Source organism: Alnus glutinosa, chromosome 9 (genome assembly GCF_958979055.1).
Source record: "Alnus glutinosa chromosome 9, dhAlnGlut1.1, whole genome shotgun sequence".
Classification (NCBI taxonomy): Eukaryota; Viridiplantae; Streptophyta; class Magnoliopsida; order Fagales; family Betulaceae; genus Alnus; species Alnus glutinosa.
In genome coordinates, this window is record NC_084894.1 from 7,359,617 (window position 1) to 7,381,739 (window position 22,123).

Genomic DNA, 22,123 nt, shown 5'->3' on the forward strand with positions numbered 1-22,123 from the left:
AAAATAAACTACTGAATTACACTACAATAAGCACGAAATTAAAACTAACTACAGAGTTTCTGCTCTATTCTTTCCTCTCCTACTCTCTCTACCACACTCTCAACAAGGGGATGGCTATGGCTTTTATAGAAGCAAGCCATGGCAAGAAATGACTCCTCTACCCTCATCTAGGGTTCTTCTGCAGCTAGAGACAACCCCAAACACGAAACCAGCGTGTTCTGCAGCGGAAATCAGAGGGAGGACTACTTTTTGGCTTCTGATTGGGCGTTCTGGCGCGCTCTGCAAAAGCAGTTTCTGGGAAAATTTGATTGATCGACTTTTATTTCGATCGATCGACTTCGGGCAAATATTCGATCGATCGAATTTTAAGTTCGATCGATCGACTTGTCAGGGTCTCCGAATTTCCAGTTATCTTCTTATGAAATTTGCCATTCTTCTCTTATTGTCCTACAGAAACAAAAAACACAAACACTAACCAAAACATTAGAAAAATAACAAGGCTAAAGGTCTAACTAGTGCAAATCAAGGGGTCCAAATACACAATATTTGGCACTCATCAAATACCCCCAAACTTACATTTTGCTAGTCCCTTAGCAAAAACAAAATGAAAAACAAAATCAAAGCATGAAACATAAGTCCTCTTTCGTGGGAGAAACGATTGCATTTAGCATATGCAATAAGCCTTTTAAACCCCTAGGACTCCCTAGTGGACGAGTGAAGTCTCGTGAGGGTTTGCCAGAAATGATACCCACAAACATTGAAATGCCGTATTTATCAATTGAGCGAAAATCATCATTCAAACACATGGTTCACACATCATGAGCATGTTTAACAAAATGAATATCACATTATCATGTTATCAAAAATCGATCAACTCATAGATGGAAAATTGAGACAACACATGTTCAAAAGTGTAAAGTGTGAATAGCATAGAATCATGGGGTTTCGATTTTCCTCAAAGCACATATATCCAAAAATTCGCAGGACTTCCGTCAAATAACCAAGGCTCATCATATATTTATTATCATTTATTATTATTTTGTGTCAGCTGTGCAATGTTTGACTCCTTTAAGCTTTCTAATTGACCTATGTAACGAGTGTTGGGCCAGTGACTCCCAAACCAGATGGTTTTAGGGCACTAGATGTAAAGACATCCCTAAGGGCTTAATTACTCAAGTCAAAAAGGCTACGAAGTCAAACTAGCCAAACAATCATCCAAGCTGAAATTCTCATCTTTTTACGCGAACACCCAATGCTTAATGAGGCAAGGGGCCCGGTTACTCAATGAAAAGTCAAATTGGTGATATTATTCTAAGCATTTTTTTTTTTGAACAATAAGCCAAGGATTCATCAACAAGTCATCCTACAAATCTCAAGACATATAAATTTTAATTCAAATCTCATACCCCACAGAAACAAATGCTAATGTGCTTGCGATGAACAGTTTAAACATGTCAAGTCTCTCTAATCCAAAGATGAGTCAAAAGATCTCAGATTTTCATGATATGCAAAATTCAACATTTTAAACAAACCAATGAGATGCAAACCATAGTAAGATGTAACCATGCTCAACTAACAATAAAGCTTTTTTTTTTTTTTTTTTTTTTTTTGAATGAATGAGTATTAACAAGGCAACAAAACTAGAATTAAATGAAAATAGACAGAAATGTCTACCCCACCCCCAAACTAGAATAACACATTGTCCCCAATGTGGCTAGAGATACAATACCGAAGGGTGATGCAAGTTGGGCACACTTGTAAGAGAAGCGCTCCCCCAAACTTGAATGGCGGACCCTGTCCTGAAAATCACAACTGAAACACAAGAAGATCAAATGATAGGAAAAAAAATGATGATGAGGGTTGCCTCCCACAAGCGCTAAGTTTTCAGTCTTCAGCCAGACTTTCCATCATGATGACAATTACTCCGAGTAACTCGGGTCCTCTAAAAGGGTCGTCTCAACCTCCGAGCTCTGTAACTCCAAAAATGGCTTCAGTCGTTGCCTGTTCACCTTGAACGTGCTGCCATTTTTTGGATCCTCAATCTCAATGGCCCCATAAGAAAACACTGATCGAACTATGAAAGGGCCTGTCCATCGAGATCGGAGCTTCCCTGGGAACAGATGCAGACGTGAATTGTAAAGAAGGACTTTCTGACCAGGCTCAAAAGATCGTCTCAATATGTTCTGGTCGTGGGCCTTCTTCATTTGTGCTTTGTACATCCTAGCACAGTCATAGGCATCGTTCCTCAGCTCTTCCAATTCATTGAGTTGGAGCTTCCTCTGTGAGCCAGCCTTTGTGAGATCGAAATTTAGCTGCTTAATGGCCCAGTAGGCTCTGTGCTCCAACTCCACAGGCAGATGGCATGCTTTCCCGTACACGATACGGTAAGGTGACATGCCAATCGGTGTCTTGAACGCTATCCTGTATGCCCATAATGCATCGTTCAACCGCAGAGACCAATCTTTTCTTGACTGGTTCACCGTCTTCTCCAAAATCCTCTTGATCTCTCTGTTTGAAACCTCCACTTGTCCACTCGTCTGAGGGTGATAAGGAGTGGCAACCTTGTGCGTGATGCAATATTTCTTCATCAGCTGTTCGAAGACCCGGTTGCAGAAGTGCTTTCCACCATCACTAATAATTGCTCGAGGAGTACCAAAACGAGCAAATATAGTGTCTTTTAAAAACTGGACCACAACTCGGTGGTCGTTGGTCTTGCAAGCAACTGCCTCTACCCATTTGGACACGTAGTCCACAGCAACCAAAATGTACAGATAGCCGAAGGAGTTTGGGAAAGGTCCCATGAAATCAATGCCCCATACATCGAAAATCTCAACAATAAGAATCGGGTTGAGGGGCATCATATTTCGACGTGAAATACTCCCTAGCTTCTGACAGCGCTCGCATGCAACACAATAAGTGTGAGCGTCTTGAAAGATGGTAGGCCAGTAAAATTCGCACTGCAAAATCTTTGCAGCGGTCTTCTTCGCACTGAAGTGGCCTCCACAGGCATGATCATGACAAAAGGAAATGACACTAGATTGGTCAGGCTCGGGAATGCATCTCCTAATGATCTGATCGGGACAATACTTGAACAAGTAAGGATCGTCCCAGAAAAAATTCTTCACCATGGACAGAAATTTGGACTTATCTTGCCGTCCCCAATGCGAAGGCATTTGACCGGTGACAAGATAGTTCACTATGTCAGCAAACCATGGTGAGTGAGTATGAGCAATATGCATCAACTGCTCATCGGGGAAGGTCTCAGAGATGGGGGCGGCTTCTTTCGTGAAGTCCACGGTAATTCTTGAGAGATGATCAGCCACCACGTTTTCGGACCCCTTCTTGTCCCGAATCTCAATGTCGAACTCTTGTAAGAGCAAAATCCACCGGATGAGGCAAGATTTAGCATCCTTTTTAGAAAAAAGATACTTCAATGCCGCGTGATCCGAGTAGATGATGACTTTCGATCCTAGTAGGTAGGATCGAAACTTGTCCAGAGCAAAAACGACTGCAAGCAGCTCCTTCTCAGTGGTCGAATAATTCAGCTGGGCGTCGTTCAGAGTCCGACTAGCATAATAAATGACGTGGGGAAGTTTGTCAATGCGCTGCCCCAACACAGCTCCAACGGCGTAATCGGACGCGTCACACATGATCTCGAAAGGTGTACCCCAGCTTGGGGGCCGAATGATGGGTGTGGACGTCAGAATTGCCTTCAAGGCCCCAAATGCCTTCTTACAATCTTCATCAAAAATGAAAGGGGCCTCCTTCACCAATAGTTTGCACAAGGGCCGGGCGATCTTGCTGAAATCCTGAATGAATTGCCGATAGAATCCTGCATGGCCCAGAAAAGAGCGAACCTCTTTCACCGTCCGTGGGGGAGGAAGGTTGGATATCAGATCTACCTTTGCCTTGTTGACTTCAATCCCCCGACGAGAGATGACGTGCCCGAGCACGATTCCTTGTTGCACCATAAAATGGCACTTCTCCCAATTGAGCACTAGGTTCTTCTCTTTACACCTTTCCAAAACCAACGTGAGGTGGTGCAAACACTCCTCAAAAGATAACCCGAAAACCGAAAAGTCGTCCATAAACACCTCCAGGAAACGCTCTACCATATTAGAAAAGATGCTGATCATGCACCGCTGAAAAGTAGCTGGTGCATTGCATAAGCCAAAGGGCATGCGTCGGTAGGCGAACGTTCTGAACGGACAAGTGAAGGTTGTCTTCTCTTGGTCTTCAGGGTCCACAGGGACTTGGTTATATCCAGAATAACCATCCAAAAAGCAATAATACTAGTGCCCGGCCAACCGCTCCACCATTTGATCAATGAATGGAAGAGGAAAGTGATCTTTCCTAGTGGCGGTGTTTAGCTTGCGGTAGTCAATGCAGACTCTCCATCCAGACTGTACTCGAGTTGGAACCAACTCGCTTTCCTTGTTCTGCACGACTGTAACTCCAGCTCGCTTGGGCACGACATGAATGGGGCTCACCCATTTGCTGTCAGAGATAGGGTAGATGATGCCAGCATCCAACAACTTGATGACTTCTCCTCTGACGACTTCTTGCATGGTCGGGTTGAGCCTTCTCTGTGGCTCCCTCGATGGCTTGGTGTCTTCCTCCAAGTGTATCCTATGCATCACCACCGAGGGGCTGATTCCCTTAATGTCTTCAATGGTCCAGCCTATAGCTTCCTTATGCTCCCTCAAGACATCTAACAACCTCTCCTTCTGAGTGGTGTGAAGATCTGAAGCTATGATGATAGGCAAAGTGTCTGCTAGACCGAGGAACTTATACTTAAGATTGTCCGGTAGGGGCTTAAGTTCCTTCTTTGGAGGCTCAGGTACTGCTGCCTCCTCTTCCTTCTTGCTCTCCAGAGGAGCAAACTCCAAAACAGCATTTGCTTGCTCAAGCAGGACATCCAAGTCCAGATCCTCTCCAAATTGAGCAAGGCATGCTTCCAGGGGGTCTTGAATGCTTGACTCTTCAATGCTTTCCTCCAGGATTTCCTCTATCAAGCAGACATTGTTGATCTCATCACACTCCCTCGGTTGTTTGCTGATAGTGAAAATGTTCAGCTCTACCGTCATGTTGCCGAAAGAGATATTCATTACCCCCGTCCTACAGTTGATCAGGGCGTTAGCCGTAGCTAAGAATGGTCGCCCTAGGATTACCGGTATCTGAACTCCAACGTTCTGTACCGGCTCGGTGTCAAGCACTATGAAATCCACGGGGAAGTAAAACTTATCCACCTTAATCAAAACATCCTCCACTATTCCCCGTGGTATCTTCACTGACCGATCAGCCAATTGCAATGTCATGGAGGTGGGCTTCAATTCTCCTAATCCTAATTACAGGTAAACTGAATAAGGTAGGAGATTGACACTGGCTCCAAGGTCAAGCAGGGCCTTCTCAATGTGGCTGACTCCTATCATGCAAGAGATGGTAGGACATCCAGGGTCCTTGTACTTGATGGGCAGCCGGTATTGGAGGATTGAGCTGACTTGCTCGGTCAAACAAACTTTCCTCGGGACATTGTTCTTCCGCTTGACGGTGATTAAGTCCTTCAAGAACTTGGCGTAAGACGGCACTTGCTGGATGGCATCCAAGAATGGAATGTTGATCTGCACTTGTTTGAATACCTCCCGAATGTCCTCGAATGTTCCTCCTTTCTTGGGCGCGAGAAGTCTATCAGGGTAAGGCGCCCTAGGTATAAACGGCCTAGGAGGAGGAGTCTCTACGGTCGGAGCTAATGTAGATGGCTCGGTATCTTTCTTCTCGACGCTCCTGCTTCCTTGTTCTCCTTGTGCAGCAGGGTTCTCTTCTGGTTGAACCACTTGGTTGTCCACTTGTTTCCCTGATCTAAGTGTGACAACGGCTTACACATGCTCCTGCCCATGCACTGCATTTGATGATCCTCCCTCGTGATATTGCAACTTTGGATTTGGCACAGGCTGACTAGGGAGCTTTCTCTTCTCTCTCTCCCCCAGGTGACTAGCAATTTGCCCGATCTGGGTCTCCATCTTGGCAATAGCTTGAGTGTTCACCATGGTAGCATTCTTCACGTCATTGATGGATTGGCCGGTAATCTGGATGAAGGCCTTAAGAGTGTCTTCCAACGATGATTGTGAAGAAGAGGCAGGGGCTTGAGTGGGGGACTGGTATGATGGTGCTGGCTGGGCTGGACGGCTTTGATGGTGAACCGGCTGATGAAAACCAGGGGGATATTGAGTATGAGATTGGTGAGGAGCTCCCCCTTGAGCCAAAGGCTGGTTCTGCTTCCAAGAAAAGTTAGGGTGGTTCCGCCACCCTGGATTGTATGATTCGGAGAAAGGTCCATTGGCTTGCTTTCGATAATCGTTGAAAGCGTTCACTTGCTCCACTGGTGATTCGACAAAAGTTGGCAATGATGGGCAAGTCTGTGCTAAGTGCAAGGGACTAGCACAGATGGAACAGCAGTCAACATGGAATGGGTTGGCAGCATTCATGGATTTGCTAACAACTAAGGCTTCGACCTTTTTGGTAAGGGCATCTATCTTCATTTTTAATTCTACATCCTCCTTAACCTCATAGATGCCTCCCTTTTTCTGAATGCGAGCAGCTCTATCTTGACAACTTGAAAAATCCCACTGTTGGGAATTGTCGGATAACTGATCTAAGGTCCTATACGCTTCCTCTCCCGTCAAACTCAGAAATGCGCCTCCGTTCATCGACTCGATCATGCTACGATTGGATTGAGTTAATCCTTGATAGAAAAATTGCACCAGTCTCCATTTCTCGTATCCATGTGGAGGGCACTTGATCAGCATATCTTGAAATCTCTCCCAACTCTCAGAAAATTTCTCATCTTCCTCTTGAGTAAATGAACTTATTTCCTTCCTACACTCATTGACTTTGGACATGGGGAAGAATTTGTTGTAGAACTTGTTGAGCAAGTTCTCCCAAGAAGTGATGGAACCAGGCATGTTTGAATCCAACCATGCTTTGGCCCTATCATGAAGTGAGAAAGGAAATAGCCTAAGATGCACAGACTCTTCAGAAAAATTTTGAAATTTGAAGGTGGCACAAATGTCCTTGAATTTCTTCACATGACTATAAGGATTTTCGAGGTCTAAGCCATGGAATGCGGGTAGGAGTTGAATGACATGAGGCTTGAGGTCAAAATGAGTGGCATTGGTTGGGGGTAACACGATACATGAAGGAGAATTTGTTGCAACGGGTGCAAACAAATCCCTAAGTGTTCTAGTATGATCCACGTTTTCTCCCCGATTCCTCTCATTTTCATTTGCATGCATGTTATCTCCCATCTCAACAGAATTTCTAAGATTTCTCCTAAGAGTTCTTTCAATTTCGGGATCTAAAGATGTCAAGTCTAAGTTCAATGATCTTCTACCAAGCATACACCAAACATACACAAATGTTTAATCCAAAGAAAACAATCAAACAAAAATAAAGAAAACAATTTGCTAATAGAGAACCAAGTTCTCCAAAGTACAATCTAGGCTAATTCCCAGGTAGGTGAGGGGGGTCACAATGGACACACTTAAATCCCAAGACCAATCCTTGCCAGAATTCACCTTGACATTGCCCTTAGATTGCTAAGTACCCTTACTAGCAAAATATTTTTTTTTTTTTTTTTTTTTTTTTTTTTTTTTTTTTTTTTATAACAAAGAAAAATAACACAACTAAGATAAATTTGAAAGACTAACACAAATGCATACAATTTACACTAAGACAGCAGTAAAAATAAAGATAAGAATACTTACAAGTTGGGACCAAAAAGAATTTTTGGTAAAAATTTTCTACTACTGATCTTATCCAGGAGCTGCCTTCTGAGTTTAGGTCGATCAATCGAATGTAGTGGTCAATCGATCGAAAGTCGATCGATCTAACTTTTTATTCGATCGATCGAATGTTCGAAATTTGCAGGGCCAGGAACAGAAACAAAAAAAATAGAACAGAAAATCTCTCTCTTTTTTTTTTTTTTTTTTTTTTAGAACAAAATAAAACAAATTGTGGATAATATAAAACACAAACTAAACAGAATTTGAACTAAGTTATAGTGAACTAAAAGAAAATTTAAACAAACAGCAAAATACTATTAGACAAAAACAAAAATGAACAAAATATGAACAAAATATGAACAAAATGGAAAAAAAAAAAAAAAAAAAAGAAAAAAAAAAGTACTGGAACAGAGATACTCACCTAGTTCCGAGCTGCTGCTGTGCAGAAAGTTGATCGATCGAAGTATATTTCGATCGATCGAAAGTCGATCGATCGAATATATTGTCGATCGATCGTCTTTTTATAGTGCAGATTCTAAGTCGACCGATCGAAAGTCGATCAATCGAATTTATTTTCGATCGATCGATTCTTCAAGGCACCCAGTAAGCTGCAGAAGCTGCAGAGCAGATCCGGGAAAAACAAAGAAAAGACTTAGAATGCAGAACAGAAGCTAAACAACAGCAAAAATGAAACAAAAATCTATCTAACTAGTAGAAAAACAAAATCAATCAAACAAAAACCAATTTTTGAACCGATTTCCCCGGCAACGGCGCCAAAAACTTGATGTGTTTTAAATAGTACTCGCAAGTGCACGAATCGTTTTGCAATATAGTGTTATGCAAGTGCGAGGTCGATCCCACAGGGAAATGGTCAAATATTGGTATCTTGCTTAATCAACCTCATCTTAACCTAGTTCCAAAGGTTTGAGACTTGATTCAAGAACAAAAGACTAAATGAAAGAGATGTAGTGAAATATGTAAAATAAAAGGAACTAAGGTTAAGGAATCCACCAAACCAAATCCTACAACTCACACCCTTGGTTTCCACTTGAACACCCAAAGAACATTAAGCTTAGGGTGTTATTCAAGTTTCTTAACCATAAACCCAAGAACCATTAAATGAATCCAACACATTGACAAATCACAAAGAGTACCGATTGAAATCAAAACATCCAATGTATCATTCAATCACAATGGATATCATCATTCAAACCGATAAAACAACGTATTAGTCGGTTGAAACACATAAAATGTCCTCTATCCACCACTAACCACATTCATTGCAAAAGATAAAGCTTTAAATGAATGGAACTTGAACAACTAACATGATATATCATTAAATGTGCAAGTGGTACAGCAAGGTTGTGAGTGTCATCAATGGAAAAGTTTCATCCTCAACCCTAGTTGAGGTTACTAGCCTTCCATGACTAAGAACACCACAAGAAAATGATGAACAACCATGGAAATGAAAGAAAAGCTCTACAAAGAGAAAGTATTCTGAAAATAAACTACTGAATTACACTACAATAAGCACGGAATTAAAACTAACTACAGAGTTTCTGCTCTATTCTTTCCTCTCCCACTCTCTCTACTACACTCTCGACAAGGGGATGGCTATGGCTTTTATAGAAGCAAGCCATGGCAAGAAATGACTCCTCTACCCTCACCTAGGGTTCTTCTGCAGCTAGAGACAACCCCAAACACGAAACCAGCGTGTTCTGCAGCGGAAATCAGAGGGAGGACTGCTTTTTGGCTTCTGATTGGGCGTTCTGGCGCGCTCTGCAAAAGCAGTTTCTGGGAAAATTCGATCGATCAACTTTTATTTCGATCGATCGACTTCGGGCAAATATTAGATCGATCGAATTTTAAGTTCGATCGATCGACTTGTCAGGGTCTCCGAATTTCCAGTTATCTTCTTATGAAATTTGCCATTCTTCTCTTATTGTCCTACAAAAACAGAAAAACACAAACGCTAACCAAAACATTAGAAAAATAACAAGGCTAAAGGTCTAACTAGTGCAAATCAAGGGGTCCAAATACACAATATTTGGCACTCATCATTGGTGTTGAGAAGAAACATGGAAAGTCTTAATCAAACCGAGATGAATCTTTTCTCGAACAAGATGACAGTCTATCTCTATGTGTTTCGTACGTTCGTGATACACGGGGTTTGCAGCAATGTGCAGAGCTGCTTGACTGTCACAATAAAGAAAAGCTGTTTGTGTATGAGGAAAAAGAAAATCCTTAAACAACGAAAACAACCACATGATTTCACAAGAAGCTGAGGCCATTGACCGATACTCAGCTTCAGTAGAAGATTGAGACACTGTTAGCTGTTTCTTAGACTTCCAAGAGATAAGGGAGTCACCAAGAAAAGCACAAAAACCAATGATTGATCTTCTAGTGTCCACACAAGCCACCCAATCAGAATCACAAAACACTTTGAGCTGGAAATCAGACTTTGCCGGAAAAAATAAACCTTGAGCTGGAGCATTTTTAATGTACCTTAAGACCCTATTTGCAACATCAAGATGAGGTTGTCTAGGGGTATCCATGAATTGAGTAAGGGTCTGAACTGAGAAGGCAAGATCAGGCCTAGTGATGGTCAAATATAGCAGACGACCAATCAACATCCTATAAAGAGTAGGATTCGAAAGCAAGGTACCCTCTTCTCTTGACAGTTTAAGATTTTGCTCCATTGGAAAATGTACTGGTTTTGAAGCTAAACAACTAGAATCTTCTAACACTTCAAGAGCATACTTGCGTTGACACACATAAATACCAGTAGAAGATCTTGCAATTTCTAATCCAAGTGTGTACTTTAAAAATCCTAAATCCTTGAGTTTAAATCACTCATTCAGCAAGGAAACAAATGAAGAAATGGCATTTGAATCATTATTGGCAATAGCTACATCATCAACATAAACCAACAAAGCAACAAATGAAGAACCTTGAAGTCGGGTGAAAAGTGAGTAATCAGCTTTAGACTGTACAAAATCGAGATCAAGGAGAGTGGAGGAAAACTTTGAAAACCATTGTCTCGAGGCTTGCTTCAAGCCATAAAGAGATTTGGTAAGACAGCACACTTTGGACTCCCCCTTAACCCCAAAACCAGGAGGCATAGACATATAAACTTCTTCATGAAGGTCTCCATGCAAGAACGCATTATTTACATCCAGCTGATGTAAAAAACAGTTCTTGGTAGCAGCTAGGGCTAAGGAACATTGAACAGTAGTCATTTTAGCTACGGGTGAAAAAGTATCATGATAATCCAAACCTTCCTTTTGAGTATACCCTTTTGCCACTAGCCTAGCCTTATATCTTTCAATACTACCATCAGCCTTATGCTTAATTTTGTACACCCATTTACAACCAATAGAGTGTTTGTTAGGTGGAAGGTCACATATAACCCAAGTATGATTAGTTTCTAGAGCTGAAATCTCAGCAGACATTGCATCACGCCAATGATCAAATTTAACAGCTTGGCGATAAAATTTTGGTTCTGGTTGAGAAGAAATGGAAAGGCAAAAGTGTTTATAAGTAGGAGACAATTCATTGCAAGAAAGATAAGAAGATAAGGAGTAAGGAATACCTGAATTAGATGTTGTGGAGGATGGCAAAGAAGATGCTAACTGACAATGAAAGTCCTGCAGATACCAAGGCATAGTTCGAGTTCTAGTTGATTTTCTAATAAAGGATGAGGGTATGTCAGGCAAAGGAGAAGGAACTGGAGAGGCAATAGGCTGAGATGGAGAAAATGAGGAAGAAGAAGGTTGATAAGGTAAGGAAGAGGAATCTGGGAATAAAAAAGAAGAGGATGACTGATCTGAAGAAACATTAAAATTAGAAATGGGAATTGGTAAAGAAACAGGAAATTCTAAGGAAGAAGGAAAAGGTTGAAGAAAACAACCATCAACAGAAGAATTAGTGAGATTTAAAGCAAATGGAAAAAGATGTTCATGAAAAACAGCATCTCTAGATATGACAATAGACTTGGTATGCAGATTATAAAACTTGTATCCTTTTGTACCAAATGGATAGCCAATGAAAACGCAATGGGTGGCTCTTGGATCAAATTTAGTATGATGCCTAGATATAGTAGAAATGTAAGCAAGGCAACCAAAAACTCGAAGGTGATCATAAGATGGAGAAACAGAATATAACATGTCATGAGGAGTTTTTTGTTAGACAAAAGAGGAGTCGAAATTCTATTTATGAGATGAGCAGCAGTTAATATGCAATCACCCAAAAAGAAAGAGGAACTTGAGATTGGAATTTTAAAGCTCTAGCAACATTGAGTAGGTGTTGATGTTTCCATTCAACAACTGTATTTGTTGTGGAGTTTCAACACAACTAAGTTGATGAATGGTGCCATGAAGAGAAAAAAATTCATCCATTTTGAATTCAGAACCATTATCAGTACGGATACATTTAATCGAAAGATTAAATTGAGTATGAACAAGACTAAAGAAAGATTGAAGAAGTGAACGAATTTGAGATTTGTGTTTCATCAAATGCACCCAAGTAAAACGAGTTTAATCATCGACAATAGTGAGAAAAAAATGTGATCCATTTATTGAACAAGTGGTCATTGGCCCCCAAATATCATAGTGAACCAACTGAAATGGCATACAAGAAGTAGAATTATGTACAGGAAAAGGTAAACGATGCTGTCTAGCTAAAGGACATATTGAACAAGTGTCCTTCGAAGTACAAGGAATGGCAGAAACATTAGTATGCAGAAATTGCATTCTAGAAACAGAAGGATGGCCTAATCTATAGTGCCATACATCAGACATAGAAGTCTTTATTGAGCTAGAACAAACAGGAGAAGATATGGATGAAGATGAAGAAACCTGCAGATGCTGCAGCAAATAGAATAAGCCACCATCTTCCTTACCCACTCCAATCGTCCTCCAAGGGCACAAATTCTAGATAAAGCAAAAACCAGCAAGGAAAATTAAGCAAGCTTTAAGAAATTTAATGAGTTTGCTAGCAAAGATAAGATTGAAAGTAAATGATGGAACACATAGCACTTCAGTCAATGTAAGATTTTCTTAAATAAAAACTGTGCTTATGTGTGTAACAGAAACAACTGAACCATTAGGCAGTTTGACAAAATGAGAAACAACAACAGTAATGGTTGTGAATAACGAAGGACAATTGATCATATGATCAGTTGCCCCTGTGTCAATTATCCAGGGTGTACGATGTAAATTAAAAAAAGAAGGTTTTGGATGAGAAGCTGAAAAAAAATACTAAATATCTAGGATTAAGATTGAAAAGAGAAGAAATAGGACCTGACACTTGAGAGGAGGTGGAGGCTGAAGGTGCGGAGGAAGATGCACGAATACTACTTGCCATGTTTGCAGATGAAGAAGTATGGAAGACAGCAGATTGATGTTGTAGAAGGGATAGAAGTTGTTGACATTGATCTGGAGTAATAGTCAGCTGAGGTACAGCTTGTGAAACCTCATTCTGTTGAGTGGAAGTGAAAGAATCACCACTAGTATCTTGTACATGATTGGCAGAGTGCACAAAAGGTTTCTTGATGCTCTTAGTGAACTTGAAGCTTGGAAGAAAATCGTGAAGACTGTAACATTTCTAAGCAGTATAGCCAGGGACACCATAGTGAGAACAAATAGGCTTCTCCTTGCGATAAGGCTGTTTAGGAAACCTAGCCATAGAATCATCAGATCTTGTCATGAGAGCAGCAGACTCAAGACCAAAGGATTGTGTTTTGAGAGAAATTTATTGTTGTTTCTCTTCTTGGACAACTAGCGAGAAGACTTTGTTGACAGAAGGCAACAACTCCATGAGCAGGATTTGTCCATGAATAGCTGCAAAAGACTCGTTAAGTCCCATAAGAAACTGGTATACGTACTCCTAATGGTAGTGATCGGCCACAACCTTCATTCCACCACAGGAACAAGGAGGAATTGGCCGATAGTTACAAAGCTCGTCCCAGAGTGACTTAAGCTGAGTAAAATAAGAACTTAAAGAGCAATTTTGCTGTGCAAGGGCTGAAATGGAATTCTAAGGCTGGAAAACTCTAGAACCATTCTTCTGAGAGAATCTTTCTTTCAGGTCGAGCCACATCTCTTGACATGTATCGATGTAAATCACGCTGGCAATGATTTCTTTAGAAACATAATTGAGAATCCAGGACAAGATCATATTGTTGCAGCGCACCCAAGCATGGTGCTCAGCTTCGATCTCAATCGAAGGTGGAGGAAGGGATCCATCAACAAACGCCAATTTATTCTTGGCAATGAGACCCATAAGCATAGCATGGCTCCAGGTGTTGTAATTCTCACCGGTTAATGGTTGAGAAACAAGAATCGCGCTCGAACTATCACCGTGCGGCAAGTAAAACAGACTTGCAGGATTGTTGAAAAAAGAAGGATTAATGGTGAATTCGAGTGGCGGAGTAGTGTCAAATGAATGATTTTTAGGATTTGTGGAAGGAATTTCAGTGTGAGGAATATCCGAAGAAGGAAATTGGGAAGAACTAGGGATTTTCGTAGCCATGGTCATAGGCTTTGATACCATGTCAAGTTTCACACAGTGTTGAGGGAAAAATTGATATTATTACTAGAATGAGTAAAGTGAATACAAATGAGGTCAGCATACATATATATACTAACGAATGAAAGCTAACTAAAGAAACTAAATCAATTACAACTCAACCAACAGAATAATGAAATAACTAAAGCTATCTAACTACTTTAGCTATACAAAAAAAAATACTATTTTCTATCTCTAATACTTGTTCCTTGACACCACCTCTTCCAGCCTCCCCACCTCTGAATTCACCTCTCCTACCCCCTAGCCTTCCCATTGTTGAACCAATTCTCGATAAACTTCAGTACTTCACAGTCGATTTGCCAACGCCCCTCACCGAATTCCTCAACTTATGCAAATAACCATAAACCCTTTCTCCCCTCCCCGTCTCTGCACTCACCTTCAACAACGCAGCAAGCTCTGGTTCCTCCACACTCACCTCCATCACACTCATATGCTCCTCTACCTCATACGCCTTATTCGCCTCCGAATTCTCACATAAACACAACAATGCCGGATCATATGTGCGCAATCTCGGCGCAAATCCATACTTCCCCATGCTCTTGACCAACCTAAAGGCGTAATCCCCGTCTCCCTTCGCCGCGGAGAGGCGAGCGATGGCGGTGATCGTGGCCTCATTGGGGTGGACGTTGTTTGACAGCATGTGGTCATATATGCGAAATTCGTGGTCCAAAGCTAAGGTTTTCAGTGAGGTCTGTGAATGTGTTGGAGCAGAGGTAGAGGAGGGCATTGAAGTGGTGCTGGTTCAGGCGCAAGCCTTGTAAAATCACAGTCTTGTAGAGCGAGATTGCGCCGCGCAGGTCTTTGTTCTTGGAGCATAGAGTTCGGTTCGAGTGGAATTCAGTTTCTAGGGTCTGGTTCTTCCTTTTCTTCTTCTTGTCCTTGATGGAGGGGAAGGGGAAGTTAGTGGTGTCCATGGATGGAAGTCTGAGCAAAAACCCCTATGGACTCAAAAACCCCTAATGGATTAATCTGTATTTAGGCAATGTTGCAAATTTTGGGGGTTAATTAAATGGGTAATTTAAAGGTATGGGCTTGGCCTAGAGATTGGGCTTAGAAAAAGTTCAGTCTGACCCAAGGTGATTCTTGGAAAAGGTTTATGAGTTTGTTGGACAAACTTTTCAAAAATTCACATTTCTTTTGTTAGGTGTTTGTTTTGGTATGCAATTTTTTTTTTTTTTTTTTTTTTTTTTTTTTTTTTTTTTTTTGTAGTTTCTTGTATTGTTTTCAAAATTGTGAATTCAGGAAAAAAAATTTTGAAATAATGTTTAAATGGTTTAAAAAACCAAATTGAAAAAACATGTTTGGGAATGTGAATTAAATTGAATATAATACAAAATTCATGTCCATGGGGGTGGTTTCGGCCACCCCAAAAGGCCAAAAAAGTAAATAAATAAAAAAAAAAAAAAAAAAAAAAAAGTAAGGGTTTGGCCCCATAGAGGTGGTTTGACCACTAAGGCTAAAAAAATAAAAATAAGTAAGGGTTTGGCCCCATGGGGGTGGTTTTGCTACCCTCAGACCGGTCGTAGGGGGTGGTCGCAGCACCCCCAAGGACTTTGGGGGTGGTTTCGGCCACCCCATTGGCCCAAATGGGTGGCTCGAGCCATACCTTTGGTTTTTTTTTTTTTTTTTTTTTTAATTTACATTTGAGTTTTTTTAATTTTTTTAATTTATTATTTTTTTAATAAGATATATTTCACGTGTCAAGTTTCGATTGGTTTGATGTAGGACTCCGTTAGTTTTCTCGACGAATGTACTATTTGGGGGTATATATGCCATAAGTGAGGTACCTTCTATGATTGAAAGTGAAATCGACGAAACAATTCTCAAAAAATAAAACACAAAATACTCTTAAATTTTTTATTTTTTTTAGTTGTGTATATATATATATATATATAATCAGGTGTCAAGGCCGCAAGTTAACTGTAAAAAAATAAAAAAATAAATAATAATAATAATAATAATTTTTTATTTTTATTTTTTAAAAAAAGGTGGCATGGTGCTAGTGGCACCTAACCCATGATGGCATGCAACCACTATCATCTGGCATCCCCTGCTAACCCGCAGATCTGGTGCCCTCACAGTAAATTAGTAATTGCCTAAAAGATTTGGCGGCCTAGCGATGGCCTCTTAAGAGATTTGGCGGCCATCACACAAATTTGGCAGTCCATGATGGCCACCAAACAGATTTGGTGGCCCACAATGGCCATCAGATCACAGCCACTATGTATATATCTTAAACTATAGTGAGAAAATAGCTAGATTAAATGTAGGATAAAAGTCTAATCTAATTACAATTATTAAATTAACTTTTTAGAGTATAAATAGTTAAGGTTCTATAATCTAATTATTCGAATATTTACTTAATTAAAAATAAATTATTAAGTCGAATGATTTAAGGTGAAGATTCCTTTAGAATATAATTTTTTCCCCAAATAAGGTATTAGAAAATAATATTTATAAATACGTGATATTATAAAAGAAGAATGTTATAGCTCATTTTAGTGTTCTTTTAGTGTCTATCTAAAATGATATAAATGTAATAAAAAAAAATAAAAAATTTGCATCCATATCATCAAAATGACATAGATGTAATTTTTTTTATTATATTTATGTCTTTTTAGATGGACATTATAAAAACATTAGAAGAAACTCTAATATTCATCATTATAAAAATACTTGAATAGTCTTTGAATCTAGTTGGAAAGATGATTAAGATACTAAATGCATTAATTTAGCTTCCAATATTTAATTTACTCATTTATAATAACATATAACTCTCATATAAAAAATAAATCCCAAGTAATTCACATGCATGATAATTTCTCACATGATGAAAACTAAAATAACAAACTATTCAACTGGGCAACCTACAAGACTACCAAAAGAAAAACTCTTCACTTTTAGGATCTAGAAATATTGAATATATATATAAACTAGAAATAAATATTGTTAAATCAAGTAAACTAATCAACAAATAAATGTTGAAATAACCTAATATAGCAACAAGTTAACTTGTATATGCATGGTCCAACTACCAAACTACGTACCTACCTCATTAAGGCGAGTCAACATCAAAAATCTAACCTACTTCTTCATTGTTAATATTAAGTTATGATTAAAGTTGAGATTTGTGTATAAATCTAATAAATTAATAATATTATATTCATAATATATTCTAACAATCAGATTGGATACATGCATTTGAGTATCTCCAACAGAGTAGTCAATATGACCTATTTTTCACCTCCAACAGATCATGTCTAGAAAATGTAAAATGTAAAAGACATTTTTTAGCTACAGTAATATGCAGTTGAGAACTAATGAACCATCTACGGAGACCAAATCTTTACAAGGAAACAAATCATAAGACTCTATTAGGCAACTCTCCATACAAGGCACACAATGTCTAGCAACTCTCAACAAGGAAACTCAACCAACGGAAAATCATCCACACAAGGCAACCAACAGCTAGTTACACAAAATCAGGAATTACAATCAATTGTTATTTTCCTTGTATTATTTCCTTTTTGTATACCATCAAATACTTGTATAAATTCAAGCATCCAAAGATGAATACGATCAAGCAATTCAAACCCATTTACTTCTAACCTTCTATATGGTATCAGAGCTCTAACGAGCGACCCACGTCGTCTTCATTTTTTTTTCTCAAATTCTGCCTCTGCCTCGACTACCAGCATCCTTTCTTTTCTTTTTTTTATTAGACGCCTTTTCTCAAACACCTCAGCCGCACCATGGCATCCTCCAGCAATACCGAAAATCCCATCTCTACCGAGACCAACACTCAGCCTCCCCCTCAAAATCCTTCCCAAGCCTCCCTCTCCAGCTTTGCTCAATCCATATCCAAATTAACAAAAACCAATTTTCTTGTCTGGCACCACCAAATTGAGACATACCTTCACGGGCATGATCTCTACGGCTTTGTTGATGGTACCAAAACACCACCTCACCCCTATTCTTCTACTTTTGCAGATGGGTCTCTCACAATCTCCACTGACCCAGCAACTCTCCAGTGGTTCTGCCAAGATCAACTAATTCTCAGCATGCTCATGTCCACCATCTCTGATGATTTTCTCCCCCAAATACTCGGTTGCCGCACTGTCCAAGAACTCTAGACTGCTTTCCGCCAGACTTTTGCCTCCACAGCTCGTGCTCGTACCATGAGCCTTCAATCACCGACTATTTCCAGTGGATCAAGCAAATTTCCGCCACCCTTGCTACTGCCAAACAGCCATTCAACGATTACGAGTTCACCTTGTACCTCCTTGCCGGTTTGGGTCCCGAATACGACCCCCTTGTCACCTCTGTCACGACCCGGCTTAAGCCTCCCTCCATGGACAACCTCCTCGGCCACCTCCTTGCTCATGAAACTCGGATTGAGAAGCACAGCTCCACCTCCGAACCGTAGCCGGAACTCTGCTCGTGGTCGAAGCCGAATGCACCCTATGCGACGCCCATCTGGTTCTGGTGCTTCTAATGGACCAAACCGTTATGGTCCTCCAAGGCACAATGGATGTGGGATATTACCCAACCCATCTGGCTCCACACAGCTTTAAATTGTTATTGCAGGTTTGACCATGCCTTTCAAGCTGTAAGGCCCAATCTTACCGCCTACACTGCTGGCCCATCTCAACCACGGGATCTCAACTGGTATTTCGACACTGGCGCCACTCATCACATCACCTCCAACCTCAACAATCTAAACATTCGCTCCAAAGCCTATGATGGCAGTGATGAAAGGGCAATGGTACCGGTCTTACCATTCAAAATACGGGCATCTCTAAACTTTCTCCTAATTTTATTTTACGTCCAGTCTTACATGTTCCTCAAATTACCAAAAACTTACTTTCTATTCAAAAGTTTACATCTGACAATAATATTTATGTGGAATTTCACCCATCTTTTTTTTTTTTTTGTTAAGGATCATACCTCCGGGAGAATTCTACACCACGGCTTGAGTAGACATGGCTTATATCATTGGTTTTCTCCTTAAGCTGCACCGCCTAGTATTTTTCTACTTCTCGCACTACCTTTGTGGACTGGCACACTCGTCTTGGTCATCTAGCGGATCGCATTGTTCGCCATGTCTTGTCAAAATTTCAGCTTTCCTTTGTTTCAAATAAGAAGCTAACTGTTTGCCCTGCCTGTTAGCAAGGCAAAAGTCACCAGCTTCCTTTTTCCATTTCTTAAAATAAATCAAGTACTCCACTTGAATTAATCTTTTTCTGATGTTTGGGGCCCATTCCCTATTTTCTCTAATCATGGTGCATGCTTTTATGTCATTTTTGTTAATCATTTTAGTAAATTTACCTGGCTTTATCGCTTGCAAATCTGATGTCTTTACTATTTTTCCCAAGTTTTGGGCTTATGTCGAACGACAATTTAATCACAAAATAAAATCCATCCAAACAGATGGTGGTGGCGAATTCACAAAATTATGTCATATTTTTGCATCACACGGCATCCATCATCGAATCACATGTCCCCACACCCATCAACAAAATGGGTCCGTCGAACGTAAACACCGGCATATTGTCGAAATGGGCCTTACTTTCTTAGCTTATTGCTCCGCTCCCCTTCAATATTGGGCTGAGGCCCTCCAAACTGCATGTTACCTCATAAATCGTTTACCAACCCATGTCCTTAACAATGACTCACCTTTTCAAAAACTATTTCCCTCTCAACCAAATTATAATTTTATGCCCGTATTTGGATGTGCTTGTTGGCCTCATCTTCGCCCGTACAACCAGCATAAACTAGACTTTCGCTCCAAACCTTGTATCTTCATTGGCTATAGTCCCTCCCACCATGGCTACAAATGTCTTCACTTACCTACTGGTCGCATTTACATATCTGGCAATGTCATCTTTGACAAATCTGTCTTTCCTTTCCAAAACTCATCACCATCTCCCCCCACCTCTCCTCCCAACTCCCATGCCACTCTTTACCCTCCCTCTTTAAAGAAACTTACCACTCCCCCTCACCTACCTACTGCTCCAACCCAAGCACTCTCCCCCTCTGAGCCTCCCGAAGCCGTCCCTCAGGAAACACCTCCCACTTCATCGTCCTCTTCTCCTATTAACACTGTTTTATCTCCTCCTTGTATACAGGTAGCTTCTGAAGACCCTGATCCAACTCCGGTGCTCCCACCTCCGTAACACACCATGCAGACTCACTCCAAGAACAACATCTTCAAGCCCAAGACGCTCTCCAATGGTCCCATCCGCTATCCTCTTCCTAAAGCTCTCACTGCCACAACCGACTTAGTAGATGTCGAACCAACCTCATACTCTACAGCTTCCAAGCACCCGGCTTGGCGTGATGCTATGAACCTTGAGTTTGACGCCCTTCTCCGCAACGGCACTTGGAATCTTGTTCCTCCCACTTTTGACATAAACATTGTTGGCTGTAAATGGGTCTTCCGCCTCAAACGCAAAGCTGATGACTCCGTTAATCGCCACAAGGCCCGTCTTGTTGCTAAAGGATTCCACCAACAACCCGGTGTCGACTTTGAAGAAACTTTCAGTCCAGTTGTCAAGCCTACTACCATTCGCCTAGTTCTCTCACTGGCCACCTCTGCCGGCTGGCCCATCCGCCAGATCGATGTCCAGAATGCCTTCTTACATGGATGGCTCTCCGAAGATGTGTTCATGACTCAGCCCCCCAGCTTCATTCATCCCCAATTTCCCCATCATGTCTGCAAGCTCCGCAAAGCACTCTATGGCTTAAAACAAGCAACTCATGCCTGGTTTTCTCGTCTTAGTGATTGCCTCTTAGAACTTGGATTCTTCAGCTCCCACTCCGACCCCTCACTATTCATTCGCCGCACACCTCAAGAGACTACGTTTGTCCTCATCTATGTTGATGACATCCTTATCACCAGTTCCCTTCCTCAAGGCACTGTCGCCCTCATTCAGTCCCTCCGTGCTGAATTTGCAATCAAGGACTTAGGCCCCCTTCATTACTTCCTCGGCATGGAAGCTATTTCCACTCCAAACGGCCTCATTCTCTCCCAACAACGATACACATTTGATCTTCTCCAAAAGAGCAACATGTCCAAAGCCAAACCCATCAAGACTCCTATGTCCACTGCATATGCTCTCTCACTCCTCTCTGGTGACCCTCTCACCAACCCCTTCCCATACCGCAGTCATGTTGGAACCTTGCAATATCTGTCCCTCACCCGCCCTGATATATCCTTTGCTGTCAACAAAGTCTCACAATTTATGCATCGACCCACTTCTCTCCATCTCCAAGCCGTCAAACGTATCCTCAAGTAAGTCAAATCCACAATTTCCTATGGCCTACTCCTTCGATGCTCCTCCTCCCACACCCTCCAAGCCTACTCAGACGCTAACTGGGCTAGCTGCCCTGACGACAGAAAATCTACTAGAGGTTTTTGTATCTTTTTTGGCCCAAATCTCATCTCTTGGTCCTCCCGCAAACAACGGACAGTCACCCGTTCCAGCACTAAATCTGAATACCGCACCCTTGCTACCACTGCCGCTGAACTCATTTGGCTCCAATCCATGCTCCGCAACCTTGGCATCTTTCTTACCTCCCCATCAACCCTCTGGTATGACAACATTGGGACCACCTACCTATCTACAAATCCTGCCTTCCATGCTCACACCAAACACATCGAAATTGACTTTCACTTCGTTCGTGACAAAGTCGCCTCCAAAACCTTGGATGTCCGCTTCATCTCCAGCAAAGACAACCTCGCCGATATCCTT

The 22,123-nt window shown here is 41.0% G+C and overlaps 1 pseudogene; it reads right to left on the reverse strand.

Annotated features, from left to right (window-relative positions):
• Positions 1–15,304, reverse strand: part of LOC133876719 (proteinaceous RNase P 2-like) — a 102,242-nt pseudogene extending 86,938 nt beyond the window's left edge.
• Between the last annotated feature and the right edge of the window lie 6,819 nt (positions 15,305–22,123).